Source organism: Pleurodeles waltl, chromosome 4_1 (genome assembly GCF_031143425.1).
Source record: "Pleurodeles waltl isolate 20211129_DDA chromosome 4_1, aPleWal1.hap1.20221129, whole genome shotgun sequence".
NCBI lineage: Eukaryota > Metazoa > Chordata > Amphibia > Caudata > Salamandridae > Pleurodeles > Pleurodeles waltl.
The window spans coordinates 886,808,306-886,824,368 of NC_090442.1; the positions used below are offsets into that span (position 1 = coordinate 886,808,306).

Below are 16,063 nucleotides of genomic sequence, written 5' to 3' on the forward strand. Positions count from 1 at the left end.
GCAGATTAAATACAATATACACAAGGAACCAGTGATGCAACCTCACGCAAGAATAAAACTGAATAAACTGAATAAACAAGAATAAACTGAAAGCCTTGCATTCAGCTTCAATCATTATCCTAAGCAGTTGAGGATGGTGAGCTAGCCTACCTCATTTTAGAAAGTACTATGAGGCCGCTCTTATAGACTGGGCTATAAGAGCAGCTTTATCACCAAACCTGAATTATTATCTTAACTGTATGCTAGCAGAAAGTAGTTTACAGCTTACTTCTTAAGATACCATGACTGCCCAAATGCACGAGGGAAGCAATACTGTATACATGTGGTCCTCACATTTTGGCGGGCAGCTGGGTGGAGGAGGTTATCATGACAATAGGATCGTCGGAAATACAGATAAATTAAAGCCGCAGACTGCAGAAGGGCATAAGCTAACTCATCACATGATTTGTGTAGAGCAGTGGCCTCACATATCTCCATGCCACTATCAATCCAGCACAATTGACATTGAATGTGCATTGGGAACAGCGCCAGGAAACAAAAAATAGAAGTTTTAGGTGGGAGGATAAATGGAGCAGTATTATTTTTATGTTCGGCTCCATTGTCTTTTTATCTGATTTAACTGATTCACGCACTTCCACAACTCATGAGGTTGTGCATAAAAAAGTTGCTGAAATAGACCAGTTTGCAAATTTGTATCAGTAGTCTTTGAGGACCCGGAAAAGGGTACGAAGACATGAGAAAAAAAAAAAACACACATGCACAAAAAAAAAAAAGAAGAAGAACAAAAAGAAAACAGTACATACACTTAAGTAATTGTGAATGTTAAAACAAATATAAAATATGTCATCAGGAGTGTTGAAAGACAATAGTACAATATATATTGAGCAATCTTTGTAGATAAGCTTGAATATATCAATAGCCCTTACATTTTAGCCCAAGACCAACACATTTCAAAAGCAACGTGCTAGGTAGGAGGGCCAGGAGGCAGTCGTTCAGCACTGGCGTGCAATGCGGAAACCACTGCACAATCCAATTAGTGATGAAATCTTCTCTTGTGTATTGCATCCTCCATTACGAAGGGCTGACAAAAGGCAGGAACGAGAACAGTGTGGTAAATAAATAGATTTACAGAACTGAAACAATGTAGATTTCCTAAGTATCAATAATATATGAAACAAAACCCTGCGAAATACAAGGACGTTTGATGCATATCTGTAAATAATGGTGACAGCAAAGATGTTTATAGTATTCAGCAAATACAAATTCGAAATGGAAAAAAAAAAACTGAATTACTCATTTACATCCTTTATCTTCAGACTAATCACGAGCAGCAATCTTCCTCATTGATCATTCCCTTAAAAGAGATCAGAAGAGCACCCACTCTTAGGGCTTGATTTGGAGTATGGAGGAGAGGATAACTGTGTTGCAAACATGTCGGAGAATGAGGTCTGCCAATCTCTCCGTCTATTCTGAGCAGAGTGGACTTTATGGCTAGTGGTGCCCCCACTCTACTTTCTGAAAACTTACTCCACAGGCCCAACAGAACAGGGGCTGTGAGAGTACTGGAACCATACTGCCCACCCTATTTAGACCAGTCACCTTGTGCTGCTAACAAAAAACAATGACCCACACACCCCAGTAGAAAACTCCCAAGCGGCAGAGGACATTCATTTTTTTGTCTGTCAAAAATATGTTCATACTTTGGGAAACTGTTTCTGAAAAAAAAATGTTGGTGTGTGGCTGCCAGAAGACTGCAACCACGTACCAGACATTCAGTGAGTGCCTTCCCAAGAGCTGCCTCATGTGAACGCAAAGAGACCACCACACCAGGCAGGTCGCAAAATCAAAATATGGCAGGCTTTTGTCCATCAGCGTGGTAAACATATGTCATCTGCCACTGTGAAAGAAAGAGTAAAGATGGCCTGGGACCAAATAAACCCTTGGTGTCAGTTTAATCTTCATTTTTAACTCAACTTTTTAAGTACGTCTTGAAGTCATTGCCCTAGACTGACATAGAAAGTTCAGCATCATAGGATTAGGATGAGGAATATTGCCAGGCACCCTTGAACAGAGTTCCTCTCTGCTACACCTTACAGCAGAAGAGAGATACTAAAGTAGGAGCTCTTCAACTTGGTGTGAGAGGGAAGGGTAGATAGTCCAGTATCTGCATGTATATTCAAAGCAGGTCAGACATTTCTTATGCACTAATTATAAATACATGAGCTACAGCAGGAGGTATATCGATGTGACATTAATCCTACCCTCTAATAGCCTTAAAGCAGATTAAATACAATATACACAAGGAACCAGTGATGCAACCTCACGCAAGAATAAAACACAGTATAAAACACAGAATAAACCTCGCTGGCTGGGCAAATTCATTGCTATCTGGTGCCTGTAGCTGCTTGGAGAGCCGACCACCCCCATGGAATTGAATTTACCTGTTTTTCTAAAAAGTATAATACTGTCTTCTAGAATCAACTTTATACTAGCTTCTGTTTTTGGGGGCAAGGCGTGGTCCCACTATTCTTGCTAATCCCTTTTCTGATCTCTCAGCTCCCCAAGTTAGTGTAGGTTTACCTGGAGAGAGGGCAGATCGCCCGTGCTGGAGCTTTGACAGGTCTCTTCTGGCAGATGAGGGGTGGGTCGCAATTCCTAAAACATTGGTCACTGACTTTTTAAACATTAATAAAGGGGCAGCCTCCCTATTTAACATCTGGGTGGGCCGTAAAGCTCCTATAAGGGAAGAAACAATATCTTATAAATCACACTTGACGAAATTAAATAAGGAGAATTTTTTAGAGCTTCAACGGGTATTTGACCAAGCATTAAGGGGTTATTACATAGCCCACAAGATAGTTAATCATCAGACAAGCTTTCCGCGACAGTACAATGAGAGCGAGCACGTGGGCAAACTTCTGGCTTGGTCCATGGACAAAAAAGTCCAATAATAATATTGTGAAGACTATATTTGATGAGAAACAGGGTATACTTGTCAACCACTCCAAAGACGTAGAGGAGGTTTTCTTATCCCACTATTCGAAAATATATGCTTCTACACTTCCAACTAATGTGGGATTGATAAATCAGTACTTAGGTATTCTCAAGTTATCAGCGTTAGGCGAGAAATCTCAGGCAATTTTATTAGCGCCCATTTCACTCTTGGAAGTGAAGGAGGCGGTTCTTGCCTCACCCAGTGGGAAAGCCTGTGGTGAAGATGGTCTTCCGGCTGAAGCCTATAAAGCTTTTTAACAATATACTTAAGAGGGCAGAGATCCCAGCCTCCTTTACAAGGGCTACTATTGTTAGTTTTTTTTTTTTAAAGGGAGAGCCTCTGGAGAAACCAGACTCCTACTGCCTGATCAGTTTATTAAATTATGACTATAAACTTCTGACAAAGATTTTGGCACATAGATTCGCCACCGTGGAGGAAGGTGCAATTCATGAGGATCAGTGTGGTTTTCTTCCGAGCAGGCTTTTATCGACTAATACTAATTTTCTAGTTCAGGCCATCGATTACTTTTCTCACAACAACAACCCGGACGCTATTATAATGCTTGATGCAGGGAAAGCATGGATTTAGTTAAATGGGAGGTTTTTGATCTTAGGCAGATTCAAGTTCCCCAGGCAGTTCATTCAGGTACTGTGTAATCTGTATTCCAAGGCCCAGGCCAAGATCTTAGTCAATGCACGCATAGCAGGGACCTTGCAAGTCTGTTGAGGTACGCACCAAGGCTCTCCTCTCTCTCCCGTGATTTTTCACTTTTTATTGAACCCCTGGCAGTGGATCTTCATCAAGACAACTCTAAATATCCTCCTATTCCCCAAGCACCCAAACTGAAATTGCTTGCTGATGATATGATGCTTTATTTGAGCTCTAGTCAAGCCCTCGAACACTGGAAGGGCCTTTGTGAAAATCAAGGTTTTTTTCGATCTGGGTGGCTACAGGATCAACCACACCAAGTCTGAAGCTCTTTTATTTAATGCTTCTGATGTTATTCTTTCTTTCGGTATGCGGGCTCAGTTTCAGCTTTTCCGCCCTATTAGGTATTGGATTATAAATGTGTCTCACAATTTTTCCAATCTTTTCCTGCTTACCTACACATCTATCTTCAAGAAAGCTCAAGGTCTACTGCAGAAATGGTAAACATGATCATTGACTACCATTGGGGTGGGTGGCACTGGTCAAAATGATGCTTCTCCCTCTTTTTTGTTTTGTCCAATGTGATCATCAAAATCCCTCTAAAATTCTTCAAAGGCTTAGATATGATGCTCCGTCAGTTTATATGCGCAAACTGAAAGCCTTGCATTCAGCTTCAATCATTATCCTAAGCAGTTGAGGATGGTGAGCTAGCCTACCTCATTTTAGAAAGTACTATGAGGCCGCTCTTATAGACTGGGCTATAAGAGCAGCTTTATCACCAAACCTGAATTATTATCTTAACTGTATGCTAGCAGAAAGTAGTTTACAGCTTACTTCTTAAGATACCATGACTGCCCAAATGCACGAGGTACAAAGTACCCACTACAATCACACTAGGGTGTTGCAGTTTCTGGAGAAATATCAAGTTCCCACTTTCACCTGGCTGTTCTGTTTCATGATGCAGGAACGGTGGGCCTAAAGCTGAACCCAGCTCACGTCAGAAAGTGGGAACAATCAAGCTTTGTTAGATTCTCTGACTTTTTATTAGGTGACCAAATTAAGACATGGGCTCAATGTCAAGGAGACGGACCGTATATTTCAGATGTTCTTAGATTTTCTCATCTTCAAATTCAACACTTTCTGGACGCAGTAGTTAAAACAATTGATCCATTGTTTCCATCATTTTTCAGGCTTTTCACAGGAGTCAGCAGGGAATAGGTAATTGGTATCGGACTCTGAGCTCCCATGCTTCATATCAAATTATCCCCTGCTTTTTGATGAAGATCCAAAGCACAACAGGATGTACGATAGATCATCAGTTATGGAGGAACTATAATATTTAATCTTACAAGGCAATAAGGGGTGCTAACTTTAAGAAAACAGCATTCTATTCAAAATGGATGCTTTATTATACTCCAGCTCGAATCAAGGAAGCATTTCCGTCTGCTTCAGATCTTTGCCCACACTGTAGCGGCATCCAGGGGGACTGGCTTCACTGATGTTTTACATGTCCCAAGCTTTCAGACTACTGGGAAAAAAAGATTCCAGTGGATTAGTCTTGAGGTCCGGGCTACCCACACCTCAGATCCTGTTGGACCTTTGTTTGGTATCTCCAGCCATTCCGGGCTATCACTTCATGAACAGTAAATTCTGTTTATCGCCTCTCTAATTGCCAAATCATTAATTCTTCAGGCCTGGAAGTCTCTTCTAACACCATCTTACGCAGCTTGGGAGGCAAAAATGAAACTTGTGCGTTCCAAGGAGAAACTTTATGCACAACGTATTGGTGCAATATGTAAGTTTAAGGGCATTTGAGAGATTAGTCTTGATGCACCCTCATAATAATAATAATATAATAACATAAGGCTTTAGCATTTTTAACTCTAATTGGGAATTGAGTTCTATTTATTGATTCTACATATGCTATGTGAATTACCCTTCCCGCAAGAATCTGAGAATGTGTTATTCTGGTGCACTATGACCATTAATTGTTTTTTTAAAGTTAAATATCTTCTCTGTAAGAAGGTGCTCTTCCTGTCTATTATGAAGATTGTATGATCTTGTAAGTTTTTGATCAATATGTTTATGCATCTTTAGTATTATTTCTTCTTTCCTGGACCTGCTAAAATGTATTCAATAAACAAACAAAAAAAGATAATGCACCGGGGGTATGGAAGTTAAATGCCATGTGTGGGTTGCAATATCCATTTGCACAACTCACATATATGACCAAAGTGTATCAGTTCACATAGCACCATTGTGCTCAGACTGGGCTTCAATTTTAAAACCTCTGCAGTAACACATGGGCAAGAAAAAGTGCTCTGCCATATATGAAAACCTACTAAAATACATCAACTAAGTCACACTTTAGTAAAAGGCCTAAAAAAATCATACAAGCATTTGCAATGCAAGGGGTCTCGCATTTGCTCAAGTTAGAGCTTTTAGCGTTGTAAACTCCTAACTGGACTTTTTTGCCACAAAAACTTAAAATGAAAAGGAAAACAGGTTCACATAAGCGAGCTGACGGCCGCCATGAGCGTGAAGGAGACACACAAAAGGAAACAAAATTTCACTTGCAGTCAAACATATTGGCAATAGTGCAATTATCTGTGAAACAGGCAAAAGTGCAATTATCCATGTAACAGGGTCGATGTCATGCAAAGCGCTTCACTACTGCCCAACGAGATGGCGCTGTGTAGGAAATAAAAAGAAAAAGTAGTCCAGAAGCCATTCAGAAAACACAAAGCCTTGTATGTTTTCAGTAGTTTAGCAGTGCTCTCGAGGAATGTATTTCACTAATGAAATCAAGCAAATTTTAAAAGGCAAGCCACAAACCAACCAAACTGATGGGTGTGGTTAAAAGCCCACAGAGAGATTACAACAGTGGCCAGAGCGCTTGCGAGCTCAACCCTAAAAATGTTAGTAGACCTGCAGGTCGAGTAACTTGTATAATCTACTCAACCTAACTGTAATATCCTTGACCTGTAAAGGGGTCTCAAATTGTTTGATGCTTGGCAAGTATTTTATTTTACAGAGTCGCCTTCTTTATTCTCGCATATGAGTGCACCTTCAAATTTGTGTGTTCAGCATTTCTGCTGTAAAAAACCTCTTTTGTTTGATTAAACAGACTAAACTTTTGCTCCATGTATAATACGAATCTAGCCCACATGTTGGGCATACATGATCCACGACTTGCCTCTTAGTTTACTAATAGCATTGCCATCAGGTCAGGAGTGTTTCTCAGTTTATGTTTAAACACTCACTTTTTCATAAATATATTACTAAAGCATGATGTGGTAGCGCACTGTCATTTACAGATAGTAAATTTTCAAGAAATGTCCAAAAACTATCCACTAACGTGCAGCTTTACTGATAAAACTACATAGTGTATTAACAATAATCTGTGAAAATTGGGTTTCAGAATACATATTTATCATTTGCATATCACCAAGTAAAGTGGTCTGATTTGTTTTCATCATATTAAAATATTTTAATACACACAGAAGTACAAAACAATGGGCTTTCATGACTTCTGAAATATATTTTAAAATGTTGGGTACAGTTGACTTAGTTATTTAAAATGTTGTGTGTTAGGAAAAACCTGACACCCTACAACCTTTCATTTCACACTCTTTGTAAAGCAGGTCAGACAGTTGATCTTACAAAATTCTGGAACTCTGCAGTCAGAAGCAAAAATAATTGTAAGAAGACAAACTGACTTTTGACCTTGGTCTCTGAACAAAGTGCAAATGTGACAAGATAAGAACAAGATTTAAAGGCGTCTTTATCTCACCAGAAGGGGTGATTAGGTCCAAAAAGTAAGTGGTGATTAGGTCCAAAAAGTAAGTCAATCTAGCAAGTGGGTGAATAAACCTATTGATGCCCGAGTGTGCCTTTTAAGCTTAGAGGGTTGGGTGCTTAATATATTAAAGTAGGACATGCTATATATTAAGTACATGTATGTCTAGAATTTGAACAGCTGCAAAACACTACCTGCCACTGTGTAAGTACAGCTATTTTTTCCATAATCAAGTTTAGTTAAATATAAAAGCATATTTTTGTAACTTTTCCTGGGAAAATATTAGAAAAATCATTCATAGTTATTTTCCACTTTAAATTAAAAATCAAATTCAATGGTAAAGGTACAGTTTTAGAAAAAATTTAGCAGAAAAGCACATTCTAAAAACTGCAGTCTGTGCTCCCTGTGGGAAAACAGATATGAAACTCCCTTGCTAGGTAGCCCTTTGACAGAGACAACAAAATATACATCTCACACTGGCTGTTAACAACCTCCTCCTGGTGAACAATGCAAGTGTATATGGGAGCGGGGAGGCTCAAGTGGTATTAACTGTGGTCCCTTACTAGGGATCAATCATCTGGGAGGAAGACAGGAACTGATAGCAACACAAAGGGCATCATTAACTGCTATTTCTTTTGGAGTAGACATCCCATATAGGATGCCCAGGAACTAAAACCACTCTTGCCCAGAGAAAGCCTATAATGTCTGTCTCTATTCCAAGACGTAGAGAACATGAGTTCCAGCAGGAGGAGAGATGAAGATACTCCTTTACCATAAGGGAGTGGCTAGAAACTAGGACAAGGATTCAGCTGATGGAAGACAGCTTAGCCATTTAAGATGAGGGTCTCTGGATAGATCTTCAGTAAGTTAAGAAGGAAAATGCTGAAAAGGAAAGTAGTTTTTTCATAGAAAGACTGAGAGCAGTGAATTTTCCAATCTCTGGCTAGTGGCAGAATAAAATTGCTATCTTTCCGCCACCTCCTCTGAACATTCCTGGGCACGGAAGAACATGAAGATTCAAGAACATGGAAGACTCTGCCTAATTGTTGGGGGGGAAAACCCCCCAAGGGCTCCTGATTGTACTGGACGTACTCTCCAAGTTTTGAGTGCTGGTCTTCTTGTTGATGGTTCGGTCCCATAAAATGAATAAGGGATCCCCACTTTAAAAAAGGCCAGAGAATCACTATCAGAAAGCATAGCTGGGGACATGGCTTACTATCTATGACTCAGCATAGCTGTAGCAATACTTCAAACTCGCTATTGCCAAGTCCATCTGAGGGAATGAGAGAGTGTCAGTCATTACAGACTGTTGACGCCGTCTGATGACAGGCTTTGCATGTTTGGACAACTCACTATGTGACAGGGCCACTAGGACGAACTACATTTCCCAACAAGCAATAAAATCCCATATAACTTTGCATACGTGGAGGCCATTTTGGATTTCTGGCTATGATTTTTCTCATGGCCCGCAGAGTCTTTACTAGACAATTGTGAAACTATGTCACTGCAGCCAGGAGCTTGCAAGCAGATCTAGGATTTACTTTGTGCAGAACTGTTTCATCATGATGCATTTTTTTTAAAAAGGTCATTGGGAATACAAGGAAGTATTGTGAAATTTGAGTCATGTTGTTAAAATCAGCTTTGAACTGTTTTAACGTTTTATTCATATTTTTCTAAGGCAGTACGATTATTGATATCAGTTATGGTTATCCAGTCATGGAACAGGAAGGACTCTTAAGTCAGAACGATGGTGCAAATCGTATGCATTTATGATTATGCTTAAGGTATCTAGGGTTCAAGTAATGATTAAAGAATTGCCAAATTAAGATTCACAGGGTATTAATGTTTGTAAACTACTTTACAGAGGCTCATGAGTAAATGATAAACTATAACTCATCATACACAAAGGGTGTGCATTTGCAAAACCTGAGGTAGTTATCAAATTCATAGAAATAGCATTGATAAATACACATTTAAGATAGTCATTTTTAGATGCTTAGTTTCAGCAATCACAAGATGCACCTCTGAGTACAAGAAGTTAGTTAGATAGAGATATCACTAAGGTACATCCCTTTGCTATTAAAATTCAGTGCTCAACTTTGTGTAGCCTGTTACTAAAGATATTGCCTACTGTCTGTTGATGTTGCCTTCCAAACCTCAGTGCCCAGCAGAAGTGACAAGTTGGAATGCATGGAGTCCGGTGCTTGTTTTCTCTCAAAGTCTATTCCCCTTTTCCTTTGTTTACCACTGACCCTTATATTCTTCAAAATGTGGTCATTGGAGGATGCAGTAAGATACTACGAACTCATAGTTTATGGAGGAAATTCAGCACATTAGTGTCCTCCAATAACTGCTTGAGACTGGACTGTGAGAGCGCCTTGGACGAAGAAACATGTAGTGGGTAGAAGCCTGAAGACATTTGGGCTGTGGGGGAGATGAGGAGGCACTTTTCCAGGAGCAAGAGCTTTGTGGGACTTAATTTTTTCAACCTCCATGAGATTTGGACACAACGCTGAGGCTTCCCATGGTGCGATGTATCCTTGGGTGGCGAGTTACCATGGTTTGTCCTGCAGAGCTTTTTGCTACAAAGAAAAAGGGTTTTGCTGGGTGTAGTGCTGCCTTGAGTAGCCATGCTCAGCTACAACATACAGCTCGGCTCCAATGGAGGATTTCAAGATCCAAAAAGTGACTAGGTTCTTAAGAACATCTGGGACTAGGGCAAGGAGACACACTGACCCCACTGTGAAGTAACCCTACCAACTGGGGAATCTTGCACTCTCTCTCTCTGAGTTATTTGTGTCAAAATGTAAGACTTCAGCCAGAGCTCTATCACTATGCATTCACCTTCAACCTTTGTTGACATCAGTATCCTGCCTTGTTCTACTGGTAAAATCTTTGCAGCGTGACTTTGCAGCTCTGACCCAGTCACCCCTGACCAGTGACTTTGATTTGGCACTTTGTGATTTATGGAAGCTTTCTGCCTTAAGTCTTTAACAATCCATTTCTCCGGCACCACTACCCTAATCTAATTTTAATGTCTTTTTGCTCATTCAAATTATTCTTATAATTTCTAAATTTGTTTGGAAATGTTACTGTGTGGTGTTCTTAACTTTAATGTTGTCTTGTACTGCTTGAACTTAGCACTCATTTCTCTATGCAAACAGCCTGCAGCTTGGTGCCAGTACAGTGAGTTAAGCAGAGAGTCTCTTAGAACTGTATTGTGACATAGCGTTCTTGTTATATATATGATGGGGGGACCCTCTCTCAAATTAATAATCAATTTGTAAACTAACCTATGGTGTTACTAGTCCCCTTCCAACTGCTGTTATTGAGCGCCGTTTTCAATCTTCCACAGTGTGTGGGTGTTACGATATTGTTTGTGTTATTTGATAAAGACGAATACCAGGAATGTAATTCGAGATCACAAGCGCAACTGATTAGTTTGTTCTATTAGATAAGATTACTACTGGCAGGTAGTTGCGTCTTGGCTATCAGTTAATTATGTAATAAACAATGGAATTTATCAATGCCTCTAGCAGTGGCAAACACTTCCGAAATTAAACCCTTCCAGGACATTATTCAGAGATTGCAGCAGAATGACCAATTGAAAATGGCTACAATCACAGGGATGGTGGTTTGCTTGAGTCAGCAGACCATGTCCGTGATTGCTTTTTAAATGAAGCAATATTTTTTGTAACACAGCCTGTTTTCCTTAAGGGAAAACGAGATACCTTTTTATTTTTATTTTTTAATGTATCTTTTCATTTTCTTAAGAGTAGGCATGGGTCCGTGGAATCACTGTCTGCTCTTAAAAAATGCTTGAACCCAGATTCACAAAGAAGGGACCCCTTCCCTTTTGTGAATGGCTACCACCAACTTGAAGCTGGTGGTAATCTGCGAATGTTTTGTGACCTCATTACTGTCGCAAGACATTCACACATACCAATGCAACTCGCTATTATGAAGGGACGCCCTTGGCACACCCCTTTCTAATAGCATGTCGCAAACCCTATTTTGCGAATCAGTAATAGGTTACTGAGTCGCAAAATGGGGTAGATACATGGTACAAGGACATTTAGCGGTCAGAAACAGTAACTCTTGCCGTTTGGGACTGCTAAATAGCTTTGTATATCTGGCCCTAAGTCCTTTCACCCTGAGGGAGCCAACAGAGACCACTAAGCGCATTGAAACATTTCCTTCTGACCATGCCTTTCTCATACATGTCTCCCAACGAATGCAACTCCAAAATGTTATCATGTTTTTAGAACCTGGGTATTGTAATTCTAAAGTTCTGCATTTAGTTAGTAAATCATCGTCCAATCCCTGTGGGCTATTTTTCATTATTTTCAAAGTTCTTCCCTGCTCTAAATATATACGACTTTTTAAATAAGATTGTATATTGAATGGCTCTACATCAGATCAAACACTTCAGTTTGTCTTGGGATACAATGAATTATATGAGGCAATACTGAAATTATATAATGTATTTTAAAAAAATAAACCATATATCGTTTTTTTAAGTAATGCATTTAACATCTCTTTTTACTACCACACTGCATGTGGCTCCAATGCCTAAAAAACACTTCAAATGGCTAGTGATTAGAGTTGCCACTCGGACTCGGTGCATGATTTACGCCTTTAAGCAGGGGGGTGAGATTTTGTCAGGTTTGGAAGCTTTGTTGCTGAAAAAATGCACAGGAATCTGTATGAAATTATCACTTAGGTTTTCCGCTTTTGCAATCCACCAAGCAAAGCAGGGAAATGTATGCTCTGAAAATGCATTGGCAGACCGTGAATGCGCCTGGGTAAGTGTGTCTACGTTGGAAGCAGATTCAATTTAAATGACATCTGTATTGGTACTGGCGCTTTCCTCCAGCAAATCAGCGCTGACGTATTGTTCCTTGAATATGGGTATAAGTACTAAAGGTGACTGGCTTTAGCTGATTGTGCCCTTTCGTGTTTACTGTGCAGAATTCCCTTCTACATAACGACCTAACTATCCGCAGAGCCTGGTTGGATGCTCAACATTCAACCAGGGCAGTGGACGCAAGCGCAGAACAGAAAAACAGTTTAAAGAAGTGGCGTAACAAAGGACCCCGCAGCCACCGCGGTGCGTGGGGTCCGGAGCTCCAGGGGGCCCCCTTCTGCACAGTACACTGCACGAGCGGCAGACCCCTAACGGGATCCGGGGAAAGGGGGTCCTGCTCGAGGTACTTTGCAAGGGTGGAGGGGAGGGGGCTCAAGTTTCGTTACGTCACTGTTATAGACTACGTTAAGTGCAGGTATGTACCACCGGCCAGAATCATTGTCGGCACTCGGCAGCCAGAGAACAAGCAGGGGGTCTGCATAGTAAACTGATTTTGTGAGCACAGTGACTAATTACATCATCAGGGTCAACGCAGCTGAATATGTAAAAGGCTAATCCGCAGCTGCACGTGACTATAAGTGCACGCGTCTTTATACTACGGGAAGAGTAACACTGTTTCCGCACTTCATGAGCTCTAAGGGCGGCTTCCCCTGTGCATCAGGCAGACAGTCACAATATTTCCTGTGTAATGATCTTGCTATTCTGTGAGTGTGGCATTTATTCGTGCCTGTTTGCTGGACTGAACCGGTGAGTTTCACATACCGACTACCCGAGGTGGTCTGAGAGCCGGACAAACCAGGCTGTACAATGTATGCAATTCAGGAGCAACAAGGCCTGTTTTGCGAGAATTCCATGCACGGAAAAAACGTCATTTTTACCAGTACAAGTGTTTCTTGAAAGGGTGAGCATTCAGATTGAGGTAACACCAGTTTCTATTCCGTATGTCTACTGATTCACTTCGTATGATTGGAGTCCTTAGGTGCGAGCAGAGGAGCTATGAATGAATCAACCTCGACACATTCCCGATTGCAGTTCACACATTAGTCCCACCTGAACCGGACTGCAAAGTCAAGCCTTACTCTGGCTGGGGTGCAAACAGACTAGAGTCAGAGGTCACTATGCGCGCCTAGGGTGCTCAGCCATCTTGTCATGAGTCACCTTGGGCCGGGAGCCCAGACAACCTTTACCCCGTCGCCATCCGCGTATAGCACGTACAACCTTTATAGGAAGTTATCATATGTGAAGGGGCGCATACAGAACCCTCAGTCGGATATTACTTTGTGGGGTGCTTCAAGCTGACATCATGGTGTGCAAAGTGCATACCATGTAGTAGGGGGGCCCTTCCTTAGTAGGGTACACACAGCTGTAGGCTAGGTTTCCCATTGTTCTTTTTATAGTTTTAAATAGCATGAACTTGGCCCAAGGGCACTAGAGCGCTTTATAGCAACACCAAGGGCCATATCCATGGACAAGTCACACAGTGCAGCACAGCAAGTCTCCTTGCTGAGCTGCACTGCCTGACAGGGAAAGGGCAGGAGTGCACCGTATTTAAATCAAATTGGCACATTCCTGCCTTTTTCCCTGCCCTGGTGCCCTTTGACTGCCTAGCACCAATTCAAGTACCCTTGCACTGTGGTTCAAGGGTGCCTCTGTTGCATGCAGGAGTGTTTTGTGCAGGAAGGGGCACCTTCAATCCCCAGAGGCATATTCTTCTATCTCAGCACACATAGAAAAAGGAAGTTGCGAGGAGAAACAAAGACATTTCTACTTGTTGCGTCTCCCTTCGGAAGGTGTAGCATTTTCGCGCATTCCCAGGTTTACCAGTTCTGGTAAATCTAGGAATGCATCAAAATTCATGGGAGCTGTTTGAGAACATCCATGCTCCACCCATGGAGCGCCTTCCCTGGGCAGAGTAACGCAAAGCAGCAATTTGTGCTGCGCTGAGCTAATTCACATTTATGAAGCCACGCCAGGACACCTTGGCCTTGCGTGGCTTCATAAATCTGCCTTAAGAGTTGCATGCACAATGCAACTGGGGCCATTAATATGCCCCCAGATCCATCATACAAGGTCAGAGTATTTTTTTAGGCACAGAGAGATTTAGTGATATGCCCAAGATAACGTCGAGCCAACGCTGAGTGAGATTTAAACCTGGATTCCCAATTCCAGCATCAGCAGCTCTCGCCTTAAGGCCACATCCTCTCCCACCATGTCTGGTTCACACATGAGTATACCATGAAGTACCTTCCTTTTGGTGTATAAACAGCCTATATTCAGTGGGCACGAAAGATGGGTACATAAACAGCCTGCAATAATAAGTTACCATGCATGGGGCATTTATAAAATGTGCAGTCGGTGGGCACCATGGTAGGATATACAGGCAGAAAGGAGTTATATTGTGCTGGTTGCATAAAGAACATGTCAACAACACTTGCACTGAATAGCTTTAACACACATCTGGTAGCCAGGAGTTATAATTTGTGGGGGACATACACACCCTCTAGTAGAAGACCATGGTTTGTAGGGTGCAAACACGACCAGTAGTCAGAAGTCACGTGTGTATGCTCTTTGGAGATTGCCACGAGTCACCCTGTTTCGGACGTACAGACAGTTCAGCTTCACAAGTAGTCAGGGTTCCCAAAATGTGACAAACACACGTCCTACAGAAAGCGGTCACCACAGAGGCTCTGTATGCAAACACTGTAGACGGCGGTCACTCTGTGTGGGTGCAAACACAGCCTGCCATTAGGTGTCTCCCATGTGTCGATATTGCACACTGTCTGCATTCAAGTGTCACCCTGGGTGAGGTGCACACAGACTACGTGCAGGCTTCATCCTATGAGACAAGCGCTAAGCATGCACGCCAACACTCCCGGTTTTATAAAAGTCTTACCTCACTTCGATGTAAGGTAATGGGGAAATTCAATTCCATCAACATTCCCCAAATATCCCTCTAATCTGTTCTGAGATGTTGGCATTGCACCACTAGGTGCCTGCCGCCAACAGATCCTGGGACTCTGCCCGTGCTGCTGCAGATCACTCACCTGCCAGCGCCACCTGTCCCTCCGCGCTCTGGCGTCCGCAGCGTCAGTGTCCGGGCCGTACCTGAGATCGGCTACATATTAACAGATGATACAGGACTGCCCTGCTCCAGGGTTTCGCTTCCTCCTCTCGTGACGTGCACAGCTAGAGGCGGGTGCTTCCAATGACAGCAAGGACACGAGGGAAACAAAGAAGGGCTAGCATAGAGCGCTCTCTGACGGACACACTGAACGGCCATCTTGAGTGAGGGAATATTTCTGAATGAGAGTGTTTTCCGATCACGCAGCGCTGTTACTCATTCTGTTATCCTACAGCTCTCGGAATCTGACACACTGGCTTGCGTGATACAGCCTGTACTCATTTTCTAAATTACCTCGGGCCGTCAGCCCTCTGAAGCTCGAGTTAGAGCAGGCCCGTGTATGAGCAGCTCACCCAAGCCTGGTGTTTGCGCTCTGCATTCTGGAACTTATAGTCTTATTTTAGCCCATTTTTAGTTTATCGCTTCAAGTCCCAGAGCACAAAGAAAAACAGGCGCTGGCAAACCTAACAGAATACATGCCAAAATTTTACAACTGGCAAGTGGGAGAAAAAATCAAGAGGATGCATTTTACCCACTGACATACTTTCAAACAGAGATAATTTTAGGTGAGAGACAGGTAAAATAAAGCTATTTTTTGAATCTGGAGTCTCCCACCTGAATCAGGTCTGTTGG

The 16,063-nt window shown here is 41.9% G+C and overlaps 1 protein-coding gene across 1 annotated transcript in view; it reads right to left on the minus strand.

Annotated features, from left to right (window-relative positions):
- The window catches only part of SLC26A5 (solute carrier family 26 member 5), a 365,888-nt gene extending 350,397 nt beyond the window's left edge, over window positions 1–15,491 (minus strand). The window contains exon 1 of the mRNA XM_069229639.1: window positions 15,354–15,491. The gene's annotated coding sequence lies outside the window, so the exon portion shown is untranslated. The remainder of the gene's footprint in view (window positions 1–15,353) is intronic.
- Between the last annotated feature and the right edge of the window lie 572 nt (window positions 15,492–16,063).